Here is a 20,800-nt window from a genome sequence, read left to right on the forward strand (position 1 = left end):
AACTCATTCTAAACCACATCTATGCATTATTTAAGGCAATCATATTTTTCACTTTTAATGTTCTATGTCACTAAAATATTTTGGTCCTACAGTATATCCTTTTATGATGCATCGTTTGCGTCTTGCTAAACTCTAAGCACTGTGCCCTAAACATATTCACTCTTTTTTTATTAGGATGGATTGGGCTGAGCTGCAGTTTAGGAATTTGAGCTGAACTGAAGCCCACTTCTCTCTAGAGCACAGATCATGTTCTCTGCTCCCAAATTAGAAGCACGCTATAAACTAACGAAAGGAAATTTTGCAGATATTATGGGATCGAATGTTGATGACTTCTGAATCATTTCATAGATGCTGGTGCTCACTGCCCTTTAGTCTTGTTTGTCTGCTCTTTGTCTGTTCAAATATAGCTGGATATTACTGCGTTCTGGTGTCAGCATTTGATAGATGTTGCCATTTGCTAATGCTTGTGGGGAATTTCTTGTGGCAATCTAGCAGTTCAAGCACATGGGGAAAATCATGAAGACATGAAACCACCTAGAAAGATAGCTCTGCTCCTCCATTTGTCTCTTTCTGCCCCGCCCTCTCTTGACGTCTCCTCCCTTGCCCACTTTTGTAGGACCCTGGTATCCTGAAGAACTCTCTCAAATCAGTATTAGAAATGGTGGAATTAAATAAAACTAATTTAGCTCTTAGAATTCACAACTGTTTTCATATCCTTGAGCTTCTAAAAAGCCCTAGTATTATTATCACTATTTGACAGACAAGGAAGCTGAAAATTGGACAGAGAGAGACCGAACAGAAGTGGCAAGGGGGACTGTCGGTCCTCACGCTTGACTCTAAAAGCTCGACTCTTTGCTCCTTAGCCCGCTGCCTCTCAAGAGAGGCTCCCTGTTCTCAAGGGCCGTTTGCCTCTCTATGTGAATTGCAAGTACCTAATGCTTCCTCTGGGCCATTTTGTACTTTCACCCTTAGTTTTAACTGTAGATTTAAAGGCCTTGGGAGAATATCTCACATTAGACACCAAGTGGAAGAAGAGTTCAGGGCAAGAGGCTTTTCCCTAGGACTTTGTCATTGCCAGCCCCCTCCCACCCCCACACCAAGCCCTGCATGCTAGCTGTTGCCCTGCTGGGACCAAACTCCGTCACTGAGGGTGAGATGCGGTACCAAACACAGTTGGAGGTATAAGAACATAGTCTCGGGGGATGTGCTTGTGTGTACTCTTGTGAAAGGGGGTTTTTCAAGCTTTTATCCAAGTTATGATCTCTTTCTTAACCAACCTGGCCTTTTTCAACCAAGAAATAGCAAGGACCTGTATGCCTCTCATGTAATAAAATCTGCTTCCTATCTGAAAGCAGAAATGCAGAATACCTATGTGTTCTATATAATCTCTGAATATTCTAATAGCCTGGGCTGCCCAGTATAAAGGATATTTGTAGAAAACTAGACGTAATTTAACAATAAGGCATAGCACTGTGCTGCAAAAATATTTCACGTTCTCATATATTGTGCTCTTGATGCAATCTCAGTAGGTGTATAAACATCATCAGAAGTCATGGGATTCTATTCAAAGTGCCCACATGTCATTAAATCACCAAGTCAGTGATAAAGTTGTAAGAAATCACGAGGAGTTTTAATAGAGCTCTGTAGGAGAAAAGCTTTTAAATATAATTATAATAGTATAATATTATCCTGCCAAACATGTAACTTTAGTGAATGACCATGATCTTCAGCTATAATATAGATTTCATGACACACATTTATTTTAATAACTTCTTTTCTGGGAAAAAATGTGTTTTTTTTATCATTCTTTCTCTATTTTTTAACAATATAATTGCTGTATCAGTTTAATTTTATTTTCTCAAGAATCATCAGATGCGTTTAGGAGTGAAGAAGTAAATGGATAAATAGATAAATACATTGGTAGGTAGATAGAATATGCTAGAGAAATAGAAAAATAAAGAGCAAAGCACATATCACTCGTTTATAAGAACAGAGAATCAAATCAGCTGACAGTGTAGCCATATGTAAAGATATTTCTTTGGAAAGCAAATTAATGTTTTCATAATCGTAGATCAGCAAAAGTAATTCTTACACAGTAGTTTAAGTTGTTTGGTTGCCTGTCCAGTGGACATTAATGGGCCTGTGGGGGCCCAGGACATTATTCCAACCGGTGACGACTACTGCACAATGTAGCTACAGTTCAGTTGCTGCTTAAAATAAGCTTACTGCATTGCTCTGAACTTCTACAGCCATTGATTTTTAAGTAAAACAAAACCACTGGAATCCTGTCATTGACTGCAAATTCTTCATGATATTTGGTAACATTTAACTGCTTATGTCTCACACTGTCTTCTACATATTTTGACAGGTTATTTGGCAACAGAATTACACATTTTGTTTGAGCACAGCTATGTGGGGGATGAAGGAGATGCAAGGCTTACGTCTCTGTAAACCTTGTATTCATTACACAGAACCTGGAGATACCCCAGTGCTCCTCTCACCGGTGAGGCAAAAGAGTCAGAGTGACTCAGAAATAATATGTGTCCAAAAACAAGACAGGCCAGTGGCTGTTGAGTAAGAAAAGACTTCACATGGTAAATATTTTGTCAAGGAAAAGGTGTTTGTGGGAACCGAACAGATTGCACCGTAATTTGGGTAGCAGTTGCCTTGAGAGCAGGATTTCACTTTCCAGTTTGCTGGAGGCCTTCTCCTCCTCACTTTCCACTGGCCAAGGTTTCTCTGTGTTGCAGTTATCCTTCCTTTGGGTTCCTTTGAAATGCTTAGGTGGTTAAAAATAACACACACTGCCAAGGCGGAGGGGGAGGGAGTGGGATGGACTGGGAGTTTGGGGTTAGTAGATGCAAACTACTGCGTTTGGAGTGGGCAAGCAGTGAGGTCCTACTGTACAGCACAGGGAACTATATCAAATCTTTTTTGATGGAACATGATGAAGGATAATGTGAGGGAAAAATGTATATATTTATATAACTGGGGCACTTTGCTGTACAGCAGAAATTGACAGAACATTGCAAATCAACTATAATAATAATTTTAAAAAGAGGGTGTTCCCGTTGTGGCTCAGAAGAAATGAATCTCACTAGCATCCATGAGGACCGCAGGTTTGATCCCCGGCCTCGCTCATTGGGTTAAGGATCTGGCGTTGCCATGAGCTCTGGTGTAGGTCTCAGATGTGACTTGGATCCCGCATTGCTATGGCTGTGGTGTAGGCCCATGGCTATAGCTCTGATTCGACCCCTAACCTGGGAACCTCCTTGTGCCATGGGTTTGGCCCTGAAAAGACAAAAAAAAAAAAAAAAAAAAAAAAAAAGAAGAAAGAAGGCAAGAAAAGAAATAAGTGAAACAAAAAGAAAAAAATAAAATGATTTATTTCTGCCTCTCTAAAGAAGAAAGGGGATGTGTATTTGCTATAATTGTCTGTTCTTTATCCTTTATCTTTAAGAGAGTTCCAATAAGAATAGTGCTTCCTAGATGTCTTAAAAGGATTGTTGTACCATCTGTCTCCAAAAATACCAATTTGACTATTAATTTGAAATATGAATCAGGTCTTCATTAAAACAAAAAGATTATAATTGGAATTTAAAGAGATACTTTGTGATCAGGACTGTTTGTGATTCATCACATAGGAAACAAAACAGAAGAATCCCCTAAGTTTCCCCTGAGGCGCGCACACACACGCACACACACACACACACACACACACAGACACACACACACAAACACGTTTATTTTCTCTCTCATATACATACACACTCATACACACTATTTTTTTTTAAGGGTTTCACACCAGAGTCTAAGGAATAACTGTCATTAGAGATATTATATAATTGTCAGGGGTCTTACTATAGAAAATTTCACCTAAAATTTTTTTCCATGCAACTGTAGAATTTGGTATTCTCCCCAGGGTATTTAACTACACATACGAAATGCTTTTTCAGTTATATATTCATTTACTCACTTCAGGATCTCTAGATAAAGCTGAGAATTATACAAAGTCTTAACACAAAATTGAGCTACACAAGTCCTTTTTCCCTTTCTTTTTAGTAGATTTTGGAACAAATTGTTGGAAATAAAGTAATACTGAAGTATGCATTAAATGTTCGAGTACACTCTGGTTCTAGCGTGGCAAACAGAACATGTGTGCAGTTTCCCCCTGGAGTGCTGTGTTGTCTGCTTAATTTCTGTCCAGATCATTTTCTCTATCTGTAAAATGGGGATCAAGACACACAATTCCTGTCCCTTAGTATTATGATCTGGATCAAATAGAAAGTGTCTAACACGTCGAAAAATGGTCATTTTTCTCTGTCACTCCCCTCACCCTTGCCTTGAATATATGTTGTATAATCCAATTATTGGTTGATTGGCTGGCTTATTTCAAGCACTTGACCAGAAGGCAGAGTTATATCTGGAAAAAAAAAAAAATGTGAATGGCTCAGGACACAGCAACTCCTTTTAGCAAAATCTCAGCAGGAGATATTTCTAACAAAATGACAGATAGTCCAGGTTTAGCATGGCTTATATTGACATTAATGCCTATGTCAGATGATGTATTAGCTACCACAAATGCCGTATACTCAAAGTGCTGTTGCAACCCATGAGAACTTGGGGGTGTGAACTGTAAAAACATGTTCTCCAAGGGGATCTAAGGAGTTCTTGTATCTCTAAGCCCCGAGTACAAATCCATTGGTTGTTCAACATGTCTCACAATTCAAGTCAACAGACTCTGTGGCCCAGCAGTAAATTGCAGAAGTAAGAGAGAGATTGTCTAAAAATAATGAAAGATGCAAGTTGAGTCTTTGGAGAAATACAGCAGACCTTTGCAAATATTATCCTGAGATGCATTCAGTCGTGTCTTGCCAATTTCTCAGACAAGAGCCCCAAATTTATCACAACTTGTGAATAAAATATGGGCCGTGAGGAGAGGCCATGTCCTTTGGAGGCAGCTAAAGAATTCCTGGAAAGTCACTTAAGTCAAAACACTCTCTGCAGTTGTACAGAGAGCTTCTTATTTCTAGACGATAACCAATCATATTTACAACAACCCAGTTTGCTGACTTGAAGACCTCTGATTGGAGTAAATTACTATTGTCTGAATCACAGGTAATATTTTTACCTCAGTGTTGATAACTCTAATCAATGAAAAGTTCTTTGAGGGAATCAACATCTTGCCCCTTCACAGGGTGTCCCCTCCAGTTGTTTTTCAGGTGATCTTCCCCTGGCACTGTCTTCTTGAACTTGCTTAATCTTTCCTGAACGAGGAGTCGTTTGGAGTCCATTCATGGCTGACATTAATCTCCCTCAGACAAAGTCATAAAGTGTGAGGTGGACATAATACTAAGGCCTGATTTGATGGGCATGGAGTCAAGAGTCCACTTTACTGTGTTATTCAATCTGAGATAACGTTTACATGGCAGCACTATTATATTATAGACTTACACTGAGTTCGTAATCAGCTTAAATCCCTACATTGTATTTTATTTGCTACATCTGCTATTAATGTCTTATCTTCACAGTCCCGAGCCTAACATTTACCCAACCAAATAGATGTAGTCTGTGGCTACTGCTTGTCTAGTTCACTTTATACCCAGATCCTGTCAAACAAATCCAATTCTTCTCAAACACGTTTTTAAAATTTTAATATTCTGTCTGTCAGCAAGCCCACTTTTATTTGAATTTTCAAGGAATTTTCTTCCCAGTGATGGCATTTTATACCTTTAATTGAAGGGTTAATACTTTCTGAAGGAAAATAGGTAATGTGATCTGTGGAAATCTTAGTCCTTTCAAACTTGGAAAGACTTGGTGTTTCAGTGTTTCAGTGTTTCCGGGTGTTTGGGGTTCAGTAGAAAGCCCCAGTCATACTTTGCCCAAAGCAAGTCTTAAATTTTTAATTATATGTAATAAATCCAGGCGTATTTAATCCATATATTTCATGATTCATTTACACTTCAATCACTACGTTGTTGTTTTTGAAGAGCATTTGATGTCTTTAAGCCCTTTGAGCTTTTAAAATATGCTTATAAAACCCAATACCTCCCCACACACATACACACATGCATACACATTATTTGAAAATAGATCATTATATTTTGCCCAGGGTAAGAAAAAAAAAATCAAATGTTTATACTTGGGGTGTGGTTTTAACCTATTATATTCAGCTAAAAATTTTTGTCTGAATCTTTTGTTTAAAAAGTACATTAAGGAGTTCCCTTAATGTACGTCGTGGCTTAGTGGTTAACGAACCTGACTAGCATCCATGAGGATGTGGGTTCTATCCTTGGCCTTGCTCAGTGGGTTAAGGATCTGGCGTTGCCGTGAGCTGTGGTGTAGGTCGCAAACGCGGCTCGGATCGCACATGGCTGTGGCTCTGGTGTAGGTCAGCAGCTATAGCTCCGATTGGACCCCTAGCCTGGGAACCTCTATATGCCGTGGGTGAGGCCCTAGAAAGACAAAAGACCGAAATAATAATGGTAATGATAATAATAATAATAATACGTACATTAAGGTTTACATGTTTTAAATAACTATTTCAGAGACTCAGATGGCTAACAAAACAGACAAAAAAGTGTGAGCTCGAGGTCTAGAAGAGCTTTGATATGTACTTCATTTCCTTTAATATATCAACTTTCAAACAGAAACATTGCCAAGCCCATCCACTGTCCTTGTTTCTTTCCTGTTATTTAGAGCAAAATATCCAACTGCTTGGTGCCCTTCTCCAATGGGGTGCTCAAATTTAGCATGTCCATGATTAGAAATCTTTTACTTCTGTTGTCACTGCTGCCCACACCCCCACCACTATCATCAGCGCCCTGCAATAATATCTTTTTCTCCTTTCCAGGTTTCTAACCCTGCTAATGCTTTTACCCATCTACCCAGTTCCCCACTTGGAGACCTGGCAGAAGAATTATTTGAGGGATGGAGGGAGGAGGATTTCTTGTTCTGGGCATCACCTACATCATGAAATCTTGAGATTTCTATCCCCTAAATACTTCTAGAATCCATCCAATTTTCTTCCCTCCTACTGCTGTAAGTTGGATTCAATGCAAACAGTCATGTCTGAATTACCTCCATAGACTTAATCACACTAAATCTAATTGAAAGGCACTGGTATACCCCCAACCCTTAGAGTGTCATCAAAAATGCAGTCAAAAAGCAAAAGGTACCTTGGCTTTCAGATGGACAACCTTATTTTCTACAAGAACAAAGTTATAAAGAGCTTTATTAATCTCTTTTCCTCGCATCCTCTTCTTTCCTCACATGAGAAAATGTCATTACTTCATCAACAATGTTGGGAAGGTTGAAGGTTATGAGAATTTTAACCAAACCATGTTTTAGGACCTTGCTCCAATATGACCTAGACATTGGAAATGTGAGTCATTTCCAACAGATCAAATTGAACAGCCACCTGAACGGATTAAGGCAGTTTGGTGGTAGCCATTCAGGATGGGCTCAATCTCATTGCCTTTGTTGGGGGCAGGGCGGGGGGTGTTGTCTTAAGTGCCTTCTTTAAAAGATGTGAGCTATACCACAAATGATATAGCATTTAAGACTTTATGGCTCAGTAATGTTTTTCTCCCACCCCAAATGAGAAAGATGGGTTATTCCAGCAGAGTGGGACACCAAGAAGAGGCAAGAACACAGAGAAGGGTAAGGAAGGAGATTTGACAAAGGAACAAAGAGCATCTGTTTGGGGGAGAAAGAAGCTATGCCCTAGAGATAGAAAAGCTACATTTCCTTAAAAAAAACCTGAACTGAGAACTACTTAGTGACACTTAGTACTTACTAATAGTGTTTCTAGTCAATTGATCTGAAATCTTTAAAGCTCAATTACCTACTCTGCATAATCAAAATTTTAAAATTTGCTCTAGCCATTTCACAGGCAATGATTAAACTCATAAGCTGATAAACACGATTTTTTAAACACTTGTTTAAGCATAAAGTAATAGGGATCCACAGTTCTGCCTGAGTCCACTTACGGGAACTGGTGCGTATTGGTGATTATAAAATGAGCAGGGATAGGTATTTGGGTGTCTAGGCCAATGGGCCAAATGCTGCATTTGAAGATGAAAAAGATGAAGGCAGTTTTGGAACTCATCTATTACACATACTTTATTGATGTAACATCAGTCTTTCTTTAATACTTGTGAAGGTATTAACTGGAGTTTTGGAAAATATGCAATTAAAGAGTCAAACATGTAGACTTTTTGGTATATAGATCAAATTTCCCAGGAAACAGAAGATTATTTTTCATTAACCTCTAGGCTTTATAAAAATGCAAAGCCACAAATGATTCTAAAAGTGATGAATTAATACATGCATTTTCAGTCGTTGTTCCCTACCTTTATTTTCGGTTTCCTGCCTTTAAGTATCATCAAAACAAGTTACCAATTTACTGACTGGAATGGAGTAAAAAATTAACTCAAATTTCTATATTATCTACTTTATAGGAATTCCTTTTCAGAACATAAGCAGATGAAAATATGTGCTTCTCTTTTAGATGTAATGGTAGTTTGAAGTAATTCTCTATGTTTTTGGCAGTTATCATTATAAGGTCATTTGCTTTTCGTCCCATTATCAATTCTTAAAGTAGTTTATATGATACACTTTTCAATATCATCGGAAAAAATGTACGTATATATTTTTACCTTACCAACATCAATAGAAAGAAAAGTGTTCTCCCAATTTCACAGTCTAGTCCTGGAATTACATTGCAGGATAAATGTCTGCTTTTTCATTTCAGTAGCATAAACCATTTTAATCACCATGCTGTTTGGAACAATTAACTACAGACTAAGGTTTGTTGGAAGCACAGCAGAGCTGCCAGAAGCTCTCTTTCTATCTCATGGCTGGAAATTGGGACTCTCAGCTCTGACCTTCAGAGACCATAGGTGCAGAAACTGGTCCTGGCCTCGGGCATTTCTGTCTCCACTTTACATCCTTCTGCCCTGGAGATCCCCTGGGTATCCTGGGGGAAGTTCTGAGGGCATCTGCACCCAAGGGGGTCACTATGAGCCCCTTGACTCAGATGGGAATACTGCCAGGAACTCCCCTCACTTCTAAGAGGGGCGTGAAGAAGGCTTCATTCTCCTAGTGTCCCAGCCTAGACTCTTGACTTAGTCAGTAGTACTTCCCTCCTGGAGTCAAGGTGCCCCAAAGACATTGGACTGTGCTTTTACGTCTGTTGCATCAGAGATATCATCTTAGCTTATAGGTATACCTCCTCTCTCACACCTAGATTCACCAAAATTTTGGAGAACAACACACGTTGAAGAGAGATACCTAGCCATTGCTTCTGGAAAGCAAAAAGAAAAAGTACCGACAGCTAAGGGACCTCTGCTCTTAATAATATACCAATTATTTACTCACGAAGTAAGCAAATTAACTCATTTACTTATTTACTCACGAAGTAAGCAAATAAGTAAATGAGTCTATAAGATTCATTGATATAAGACTGCATGAATATTAACTATAATTCCCCTAGATGCGTTTTTCTATTTCATTGTAGACCAAAAATTCAAGGAATTCCCATTGTGGCTCAGTGGGTTAAGAACCCGAAGTAGTGTTGGTGATGATGTGGGTTTGATCCCTGCCTCGCTCAGGGGGTTAAAGATCTGGTGTTGCCACTGGCTGTGGTGTAGGTCACAGATACAGCTCGGATCCAGTGTTGCTGTGGCTGTGGCGCAGGTCACAGATACAGCTCGGATCCAGTGTTGCTGTGGCTGTGGCGCTGGCCAGCAGCTGCAGCTCCTGTTCCAACCCTAGCTCAGGAACCTCTATATGCCGCAGGTGCAGCTCTTAAAAAAAGAAAAACAAAAAAAGAAAGATTCAATCTTCGAATGTCACTCATCTCACTTCTAATTAAAGTGACAATATAATTTATCATTCGAATCATGCTAGTTTGAGGACTAGATACGGTACTAATAGTGGTTGCACAGAAACGTGTATGTAGATGTGCACTAGTACTTTCCCCCCAAAGGGGAATGTCAGGCCGCTCCACATCGACCTGATGGAGAAGAAGGTGACGAGCTCGGGGAGTGAGTAACCAGAGCAAAATTAAACATTCTGCTTGGTGTTCCCTGGAATCATACTGTTCCGTAAAATTAGCTGTGTTGTGGGAGATAGTGTTACTAGCATCAGGAAAAAAAGAACACATTTTTGATTCACCTGCACTCGTTTCAACTTGCTTTTCTATTTAACTTTCTTGTTTTCATACTCTTTGCTGCTTCATAGAAATACCTCAAATAGTTTTGTGGATGTTTTTTAAGTATGGTAAAGAACAGTTGAAAAGTAGGTTTCTGATTTCCACCTCAAAACTTCTGAATCAGAAGAATTTAATTTTCTAAGCAAGCATCTCTACTGACTCCTATGCCATAACCTGGAAGAGCCACCTTGTATTGAAAAGCATTTAAGCTCTGTTGTCAGGCAGAATCTCAGCTCTGCCCTGTCCTGGCTATTTGATCATGGGCAAGTTATCCAATCTGAGCCTCAGGTTATGTATCTGTGAAACGGCCGTCAACCTGGCTATGGACGCACCTGAGATTCCATGTCCTGGGGGAAGGAAGTTCTGACACAGGGCAGGCAGTCAATTCAGCCAATTAACATTAACACCTACTCCCAACTCCTCCGTCTCCTTGAGAACAGAGGGAGCAGCTCGTTTGATTTTCACTTCTTTCTTTTCCTCTGAACCATTGCACACCCCCAGCCTGGCACCCACACTTACCACAATACTACCAAAGAACTTCCACAGGGAAAGCACCTACCAGAGAATATTTTTGGGGAAAGGCATATTTTGGTTGAGTGAGAGGTTTTTGTTGTTGTTACATAATTGTACCTCCTTCCTATAGTCAGATACAGTCAATTCTTGTCATTTGTGGTAGTAACATTTTGTAAAGTCTCCAGGAACAACGAAGTAGAAAATACTGAACCATCGCTCCCTAGGGAAATGCAGGATTAGGTTCCTTCGAGCCTCTGGTTGCATTTTCACCAATACATAACCTTGATTGATGTGGATTTCTGTTAAAGACACCTCAATTAACATGTATTGCTAGTTTATTAACATTGGACTCATGGCCAACATCATTGTAACTCCTGCCTGCACAAGCTGACCTAACACATGAATTTCCTCTATAAGGCACATCACAGCCTTCTTGTCCTTGGGAGCATTGGACAGCACTTCAGCGTCACATTTAGAGTCCATTTTGGATGGCGAAATAACCCAAAAAAGACAACATTGAGAAAAATGTGGCCCAAATAGAATTCATACAAAAACACATGTTTACAACATGAGAGCTGAAACAAGAAGGCAGAATGTCACCTCCCTCCGCCACAGCTGGAAACATGCGCATCCAGTGACTCAAATTATTTGCTCCTCTACACCTGTTCTTGAGTGACCATGAAAGCTCTATGACTTTCGCTTTGAGGGGAGGTTGCAAATGATTCATAGCAGGTAGGCAACCTTGCAAATCTGGAATCCATGAGTAATGAGGGTTGACTGTAGGACATTGCCATCAACTCTGATGTGCATTTTTAGTTGCAGCCAGTTTACCCAGGTAGATTCCGAATGGCATGCAGGAGGCAAATCTAAAATGGAGAACACGTGACAACAGAAATTATAGATAAAAAGATAACTTTTCTTTTCTTCCTTTATTTTATTTTATTTTATTTTATTTTTTTTTTTTGTCTTTTGTCCTTTTAGGGCCGCATCCGAAGCATTTGGAGATTCCCAGGCTAGGGGTCTAATCGGAGCTGTTGCTGCCGGCCTACGTCAGAGCCACAGCAACGCCAGATCTGAGCCGCGTATGCAACCTACAACACAGCTCACAGCAACAGCAATGCTGGATCCTTAACCCACTGAGTGAAGACAGGGATCGAACCTGCAACCTCATGGTTCCTAGTCGGATTCGTTTCCTCTGTGCCACGATGGGAACTCCAAAAATAACTTTTCAAACCGTTTTCCCACAAGCAACGTAGGAGCCATATGCCATATGTGTTCTCTGGCTTCTTCTCCACATTTGGCATTGTCACTGTTTCAGTCATTCTGATGGGTGGGTAGTGAGGCTTGCTCTGATTTTAATTTGCATTTCCCTAATGGCCGATAGTTTGGCAGTTTCTTAAACAGTGAAACATACGACTGCCACACTGCGCATTTATCCCAAAGAAATAGAAACTTTAGTGCCCTCCTAAAAAACCTGTACATAGATATTCATGGTAACGTTATTTGTAATAGCCCCAAACTGGAAGTAATCCATATCCCTCAATGAGCGAGCAGTTAAACAAATCCTGGCACAACCCACCATGGATTATGACTGAGCAATAAAAATAAGCAAACTACTGATGCACACAGCAACCTGAATGAATCTCTAGAAAGTTAGGCTGAGTGAACCAAGCCAATTTCAAGAGGTTATGTACTATGTAATTCCATGTGTGTGTGCCATTCTTGAAAAGAGAAAATTACAGGAATGGAGAACAGATAGTGGTTACTATGGGTTAAAAGGAGGTGGTAGGGACAGGAGGGAAGGTGGGTGAGTGACAAAAGGGCACCAAGAAAGATGCTCTCGGGATGGAAACTTTCTGTACCTGGACGATACCAATGTCAGGATGCTGGTTGTGATTGTGCCATGGTTTTCAGAGATGTTGCCACTGGGCAGAAACTGGATAAATGGTACATGGGCGTTCTCTGTATTATTTCTTTTGGCTATATGAATCTGTGATTACCTCAGGGTCAGACGCCTAATGAAAAATAATGAAGGAGAAATGTTTTCTCAGACAAACAAAAAGATAACTTTTCTTTTTCCAAGTGTCAGTTGACCCTTGCTTAATTCAAACAAGTGCTTATCTTTTAAGAAGACTAAGGAGACATTGATAGATGTTAGTTCCTATGACAACATTTTTTAAAAATGACATTAAAAAAATGTGTATACTACACATACAACTTTCTGAAAGCAATAACACTTTGATAGTGATAATGCTGAAGATCGACCGTGTGTTCCATCACCCTACTAAATCAAATAGTCAAATAATTTTAATTTCAAAAAGGTTTTTACATAAAGTTCAATATATACAGTGAAGTGGACAATAGTAATGTAATTCGCTCTTTTCAAATGAGGAAACTGAGGCTCAACTCATATGTGAAAGTGTGGAGGACACTGTTAGTGCTTAAGGTTTGAGTTACAAGGTCGATGCCGCAAATCAGGATCCACGACCCTGTGCAGATCAGGACCCTTGGGCAGAAACAAAGTTTTAATTAAACATTCTAGTTCACCTAATTTTCTCTCTCTCTATCCCCCCCATCTCTCTCTCTTTCTCTATCTATGTGTGTGTGTGTGTGTGTATGTATGTTAAATGTGTGTGTAACTTTCTGATATATGATGAAAGGGCTGCCAATAATTACATAGAATACCAGAGTAAGACTTTCTTTCTGAAAGGGAAGAGAATGAGTCCTCTCAAGTTGGGTCCTATATTAGTTTCCTAAGGTTTCTTTGACAAAGTGCCACAAACCGGGTGGCTGCAACAACAGAAGTGTATGGCCTCGTGCCTCCAGAAACTGGAAGCCTGAGATGAAGGTGTTCCTCCTGTGAACCGTGAGGGGAGAATCTGTCCCCATACCTCTTCCCCTAGCTTCTGGCCATTTGCTGGCAGTTTTTGGCATCCTTTAAGTTGTAGATGCAGGAGTTCCCGTGGTGGCGCAGTGGTTAACGAATCCGACTAGGAACCATGAGGTTGCGGGTTCGATCCCTGTCTTCACTCAGTGGGTTAAGGATCCGGCATTGCCGTGAGCTGGGGTGTAGGTCGCAGACGCGGCTCGGATCCCATGTTGCTGTGGCTCTAGCGTAGGGCAGCGGCTACAGCTCCGATTGGACCCCTAGCCTGGGAACCTCCATATGCCGCGGGAGCGGCCTAAGAAATGGCAAAAAGACCAAAAAAAAAAAAAAAAAAAGTTAAAAAAAAAAAAAAGAAGTTGTAGATCTGGTCTCTGCCTTCCTCTTCCTGTGGTGTTCTCCCTGTGGGCATATCTGTGTCCGAATGTCCCTTTCTTCTTTACATACCAGTAATATTGCATTAGGGGTCCACCCAGCTCTAGGGAGTATGACCTCATCTTAACAAATTACGTCTGCAGTAATTCTGTTTCAAAATAAGGTTGCATCCTGAGGCCTTGGAGGTTATGACTTCATGTGAAATTTGGGGGGGATACAATCCAACCGTAACAGATACCTCTTCCCATTCTTACCCAAAGGATACGATAGTCAAAGCCATCAACAGGTTATCAGTTGCGCTCTGTCTAAGGAGCAATGGTAGAGAATTGTCTTAAACGATAAAAAACTTAGTCATTTAAATAGATCTATGTTGGTCTTATTTTTATCTAATTCAAGAGAATTTAAACTCTAAATATTCTATAGTTATAAAATGCTTGTGATCAACTCTCTTACTTTCATTTGCATTACTTATAGAATATAATCAAACATTTTCTACAAGTTATGTTATCTCCTTTCTAACTATTTTGAAAGTGCTAATGTAAGTTTTTTCAACTCTTTAAGTGTAGGTAGATTTATTTGACCAAAATGAATAGGTTTTCGATTGGAAGTGTTTCAAACAAACACTCTAATTCAAACCAGAAGTTATTGAAATAGGAATATCATTAAAATTACTCCCAAATGATTTATTTTAGGAAAGCCAAGTAAATATGCTAAGGAATAAAAACAAATATCAAAATGTTTATTAATGATACATGTTTTTCATTATGAGCACATTGTTAAAACTTGTACATATTGAGGTTTATGGGAAAGTTATACACTACATTTATGCTGACTTGTCTCTATTTTATACAAAGCAATAATAAGTGGAGAAAAAAAAAATCCAAGTCCGTTGGTTAAAACAGTGTAGACCAATGTGTTGACTGACGGCAGGGTTTTTTCCCCCCGACGCTTGAAGCAGATATGCTGACATCCTGTATACATATCCTGAGATGATTATTCAAAGTGCAAATTAATGTCATACCCCACACCTTCGAACCTCTTCTGACTCTGGTTCCTTTGCCCTCTCACTCACGTACACATCAAAGCCACTCTGCAATGGGAGTGATGGAACTTTGGTACCTAGGGAAGGTGAATGAACATTTCTGCAGAATACCACCGTCAAGCCCTGAAAAGACTAAAAATGGGTGGGTGGCTTCAAATGTAAATCGGGGGAAAAACAAATTCTAAGAAATTACAGTGCTTGGTACCCATTTGGAAAGACAGGAGCTATTTTTAGATGTAAAGAGGATGTGGTGATTAACATGAAAGCTAAAGCCATGTAAATCCACATGCAGCAGCTTTCAATATCAAAAGTGCTCTGTTATACATTACCATTCTACCAAAATATGGGTAGGAAGAAGAAATTAGTTTCCATGTTTAATCGCCAAATGGCTTTCAAATATAAATTGGAAATATTGTCCATGACTAGGTAGATAGAGAAGAGTGATTTCATTATTTTATTGGCACAAAATACTAAATATGTAAAGTGTTAAAAACAACTTTCTAAGAGAATTATGTGTTTTAAATGTTAGGAGTAGCTAACTCCTAAATGTCAGTCACATAGGTATAATGGAGATAGAAATATTTTGGTTTGAGTTTTAATAGTTTCTAAATATTCAACCAACTCACAGCTGCCCCGTTTTTCATAGAAGAACTCCTGGAGCTGTTGACTCAAGCCAATTGTCCTAAAAATAACACAATCAACTCAAGAAATTCTACACCAGCATCGTGCCCCTCGCCCAGCAATGGTGAATTCCTAACCTGTCTTCTCAGACTTTAGCTCTCTCTTCTTCCTTTCCCATTCCTTGATTAACTTAAGGTTCACAGCCCTACCATGCTAGAGATTAGGTTCATTTTAAGAAGGTTTCAATTAAATTAAAAATTAGGAGACATGTTTATACACTTCCAGAAAAAAGGAAAATAAAAAAGTGGAAGACGATGATGTGATAACATGGCATAATGGGACAGACCTCGATCTGAAATTGCAAATATGACGTAACTTCTCTGAGCCTTTGTTTTCTGTTTTTCTATACAATATGGACAGCAAGTCTTACCTCCCAAGATGTCGTGGGAATTAAATGGCACTGTAAAGGTTTTGGTGAATTTACCAACAATAGTATTATATTATGATTCTGTAAATCTGTGATCATTACTGTTGGTTGGTGACACTGTTCTGGCTCTGATGAAAATCACAGATTAGCTCTTCACAAACTGTAGGTGAGAAGTAACAAAAAAGAAAAGCAGCAATAATAGTGTGTCCAGCTGTCTTTAACCGAGAGAAGATTCCCTCTGGCCGAGGGTGGTTAATCAAATCTGCTCACTCCCTTGATCATGGCTTTCACTGAGGGTGACCTCTTTGCTTTATAGTCTCTTCCCTTGTAAAACCAGGTGGTCAACACGTTCGCCGTATTCTATTAAATGTGCCTGCAGTATCATCATTTTGTAAAACTGTCTAGTCATTTATTACTAAGGAGTTGGAGGTGAGACACTCTTTATCTGTTATAGTCTCATTCTTTGTTTAATACTATACCAAAAAAGTTCCCCAGTGAATCTCTTTTTCTGAAGCATAGGAAAAAATGAATAGGAAAATGCAAAAAAAATACCATGTTTATTTTATATACTTATGGTATATCTACAGTCCCTCTCTTTTAGTCAAAAATGTCTAATCTGAGCCTTCCTTTCTCCATTTGATCTACAGTATACAGAATCATTATCCATTTTTGTTTATAGAAGGTGTTTCCTATCTTCTTTCTGATGACTTGGTTAGGACTGAACATAGACAGGCTGTCTCCGCTGACTGCAGTGTGTGCACACACGATAGCGGAAATTGTTCAGCTCAATGGGCATAACTCTCCCCCTCTCTCTTTCTCTATTATGTTCTCTTTTGCCTTTCACAAGAGGGAAATGTGCAAATCCATCAATCCTAAGGAACGGTGCCACAGTCCTAAAGAATCCCCACTATGTTCCTTCTATAGACCTGGCATCTAGGACCTTAGCGAACAAAGATTATTGTTCACATAAAGCAACTGCTTGTTTCACATCCTTTCTGCTCAGACACAGAGAATTATCTGAATCCTGTCCTATCAGAGCAAAAGGAGAGTCTGAAAAAACTGCAGGTCACATGTATGAAATATATTTCCCTTTGGGAAAAGGCACTGAAGGGGAAGGGAGGTGTTTTTGATGCAGGATTCTGATTCCTTCAACTCTAACTTTCCTGAGAAATCCAACAGACATTTTATTTTATAGCAAAACCATGTAACTTGAAAAGTGTAAGAACTGAACAAGAAGCAAGGAAAAGCTTGTCAGAGCTGATACTTGGGAGCCAAGGGGAAACTACACTGATGATCACTTAGCAGAGAAGAGCAGAACCAGAAGCTTGTACTGCTTACCCCAGGGTAGCAAACAGTATGATCCAGAGAAGAGACTGACAGTTAGCCTTTGAGAGGAGAATTCTTGACCATTCCATTTTGGGGCCAGCGTAGTAGTGTTTTAACTACTTTTCTCAATTTCAAAAGTCTGCAGAGGCTTCCTCTTTTAATGTATCTATCAAGCTGAGCTTTAAAAAAAAAAAATTCAATACGTTCATTTATATAAGCAAATCCCAAACCCCTAAAACAACAGAAATCTGGGGAAACTATTCCTAAACAATTTCCTTGTTACTGGTTTTAATCTTTAAATATTGCCATTAGTCTTCTCTGTTCCATCTTGTATCAGTTCTGTGCTTCATGGATGAAGCATAATTTCTCAGAGAACCTTTCTACACAGCTGTTGAAGAATGAGGCAATTTATAAACCACCATGTCACTGACGGTGTAAAAACTTGAACAGAGGGGCTTTGGTCTGACGAGAGGCACAGGGCAGTCCAGCTCACTGTCGCTCAATGCAGGGTTGGAGGTTAAACGAGATCCCCAATGAACATAAACTGGATAGGAATTGAAGACCAGACTCATGCACCCCCCCCCAAATATTTGGATGTTTGGCTTTTGAACATTTTTTTTAAGGCAAATTACTCTGTCATTTTAGAGAAAAAGATACCATCTCTGCCTAATCAGAAATCCGCTTTTCATGTTTTCTATCTTTTTTTTAAGAAGAGTTTTGTAAAGATCACGCCCATTTGGCAGGCAGCACCTCGATGCTCTTATTTTTCTTGCTCACCTCTTCCTTTAAGTCTAAGACTAAGAGACACTGTCACCTTACTTCTCAATGCCTTTCTCGACCCTCAGAAAAGATAGTCCTGGTTCATGGGCCACTGTAACAGTCTTTCCTGGGACATTCTGTATAAAGTGCAAAGTGTTGTCATTTGCATTTTCTACTGTTGGTGTCAGGCGATATGTCCAGGTATTGAGTTTACAGAGGTAATATGAATAAGTTCTTTTTCTAAACTCCAGGGAGACACTCAATCAAGAAGTGGCACAGAGTGACTCCAATGGAATAAAACAGAGTTATCAGGATACTCTGTCTGGGGCATTATAATGACTCCGTTGGTGACAGCTTGTCTACTGCCTGGTGGTATTAATAAAGGGCACTTTTTCTGGGGAAATTGTTGTGCTGGCTTTGCTTTCATGGGATCTGTCTAGGCATGAACTGTCAAATTGAGTCCCTTTAAACGTCACGATGGACAAAGGCCCTTGGAGAATGTTACCTGGGAGTTTCACTGTCCCGTACTGGTTTTTATTCTCAAGAGGAACCTGTAACCATTTAAAATAGGTATTTGCCTCTGCCAGCCAAAGAAAACCATAACCAGATCATTTACATATTATCTTAATCATTCTTGACTTCATCTAGCGCAAAGCACATATGTTGAATAGGGGTAGTACTAAAATATGCTTTGGGATATAGTTGATCCTGTTGGTACTCATGCCTTGTAGACAAACCTGAGAAGGGATGGGTGTGGGATTGGGGATTTGGGGGGTATTCGCAGGGGCAGGGAGCTTCAACGGGCTGTAATTTAATGGAGTGACACTAAACTTTGATTCAGAAGTAGTGACCCAATTTTGTCTTATCTGAGATTCAAAACAGCTTATTTCATTTGTTTTTTGACAATTGTACATTTTGTTATCCTATAAGGTTAATGAGAGGAAGTCAAGGTTATAATGAGAACTACAAGAGGGAAATACCACACTAAAGTCTGCTTTTTTTTTGTTTTTTTTTTTTTTTTTTTTTTTTTGTGGTGACTCGACCTAAAGAAAAAGCACTTAGATTCTGAATTCTCATAAAAGTGCCTGCTTAATAAGACTCGTGTTAGTACTTGTGAGAAAAGCTAATCTCTGAGCACTTTCTGCATAAGTTTTTATGTCAGAGATTGGTTGATTTAGATAATCTACCCTGCAAACAGACATTTAAATTCTTACTCGATAATCTAGAAAAAACATCCTAGTGCTATTAAATCCTGTTTATTGTTGTATGGCACTATCATGCCATTATTTCAAATAGAAAAGGGAAAAAAGAGAAAGAGGGAGAGAAAGAGGAAAAGAAGAGAAAATAAAAGACAAGATATTCTGGTTACAGAAGCTCATTAATTTAGCTCATATAGCTCATTTATTTAGTTAAGTGACCAAAATGCTTGCTATGACTCATGGATGTGGTTAATTTGAAAGCCAGCATATTAGTCAGTAATGTCTGTCCAATTAAACCTAAAAGCCCAGCTCACAAGCAGCTGGCTTGTGAAGGGAGCAATACCTGAAACCTCTCCAGAAGATGACTTTTTCTCTAGTTTAAGGCAGACGTGGGAGAAACACAGCACACCAGCAGGACATAAAGAATATTCACCAAAACAACAGGGTTTCTATTTCCAATTACGTCTGGGTTGAAAGGTTTTTTTTGGTTTTTTTTTTAGGATTTTCAAAAATTATATAATAAATGTATTCAAAAGGGAAAAGACGGAAAAAGAGTATATCAGTTGCCCAGATCTACAGAAAGAAACATTAGCTTTAGTCCTCTTTCTTCGCATCTCACTTCCCTCCTCCACCGTTTGACTCAAGAGAACAAACTCTGTACAAACCGGCAGATGGGAAACTGCATCTGCCTCAGCACTACCAGGAAAACAGAACTGGGCAGAGCAGCAAGGGTGGGATCTTACTGAACACATGTCGTTGTTGTCCCCCAGAAAGAGCCCCTTTATCTGGGCAAAAGTCACCTTCTTGTTCCTGTCACTTCTTATACACCCTGTTTTCCTTAGACAATTTCCTTCTGTGGAGAAAGGAGAATTATTGCAACATGTGCTCCTCTATGATGCCAACAAGTAGACCAGCCTTTCACCTGCTCAAATGAGAGAATGGATTTAGAGGAGTGGTAGAGTGGATTATCTACTAATAAAATGAATAAAGATGTAAATGGGTATAGGACGTTTTCTGCATTTATGAGCAAATTCTAATGTTAATTGCAAATAAAGGAGAGCAAGAGCATGCAAGAAGAAAGGCAACCTGTACAGTACTTTTTTAAAAAAATCAAAAGGCATAAATCACCAACCCCCAAGTCAACCAATTCAACCTCCTATTAATTTGGAAATAAATAATCTAATTTTAGCTGAGACATCCAATCCCAGGGATTAACTGAAAGGTAAACCATTCCTTGGCATTCTAAGTGTATGCTAAGTGAGTGTCTTAGCTTCTTGCTTTCAGGAGGGAAAATACATCAGAGGATTTATATTCTCATGTGCTCCTTCCTACTTTGGTTTATTTTCCTAGCGTGTTGGACTAGAATTTAAAGTTGTTTTAGGGGAAATCAAAGCAAATTTACCTGAAGAAGAGTCCATGGGAAGAAGAGTCCTGAAGA

This window comes from Sus scrofa, chromosome 10, assembly GCF_000003025.6.
Source record: "Sus scrofa isolate TJ Tabasco breed Duroc chromosome 10, Sscrofa11.1, whole genome shotgun sequence".
Classification (NCBI taxonomy): domain Eukaryota; kingdom Metazoa; phylum Chordata; class Mammalia; order Artiodactyla; family Suidae; genus Sus; species Sus scrofa.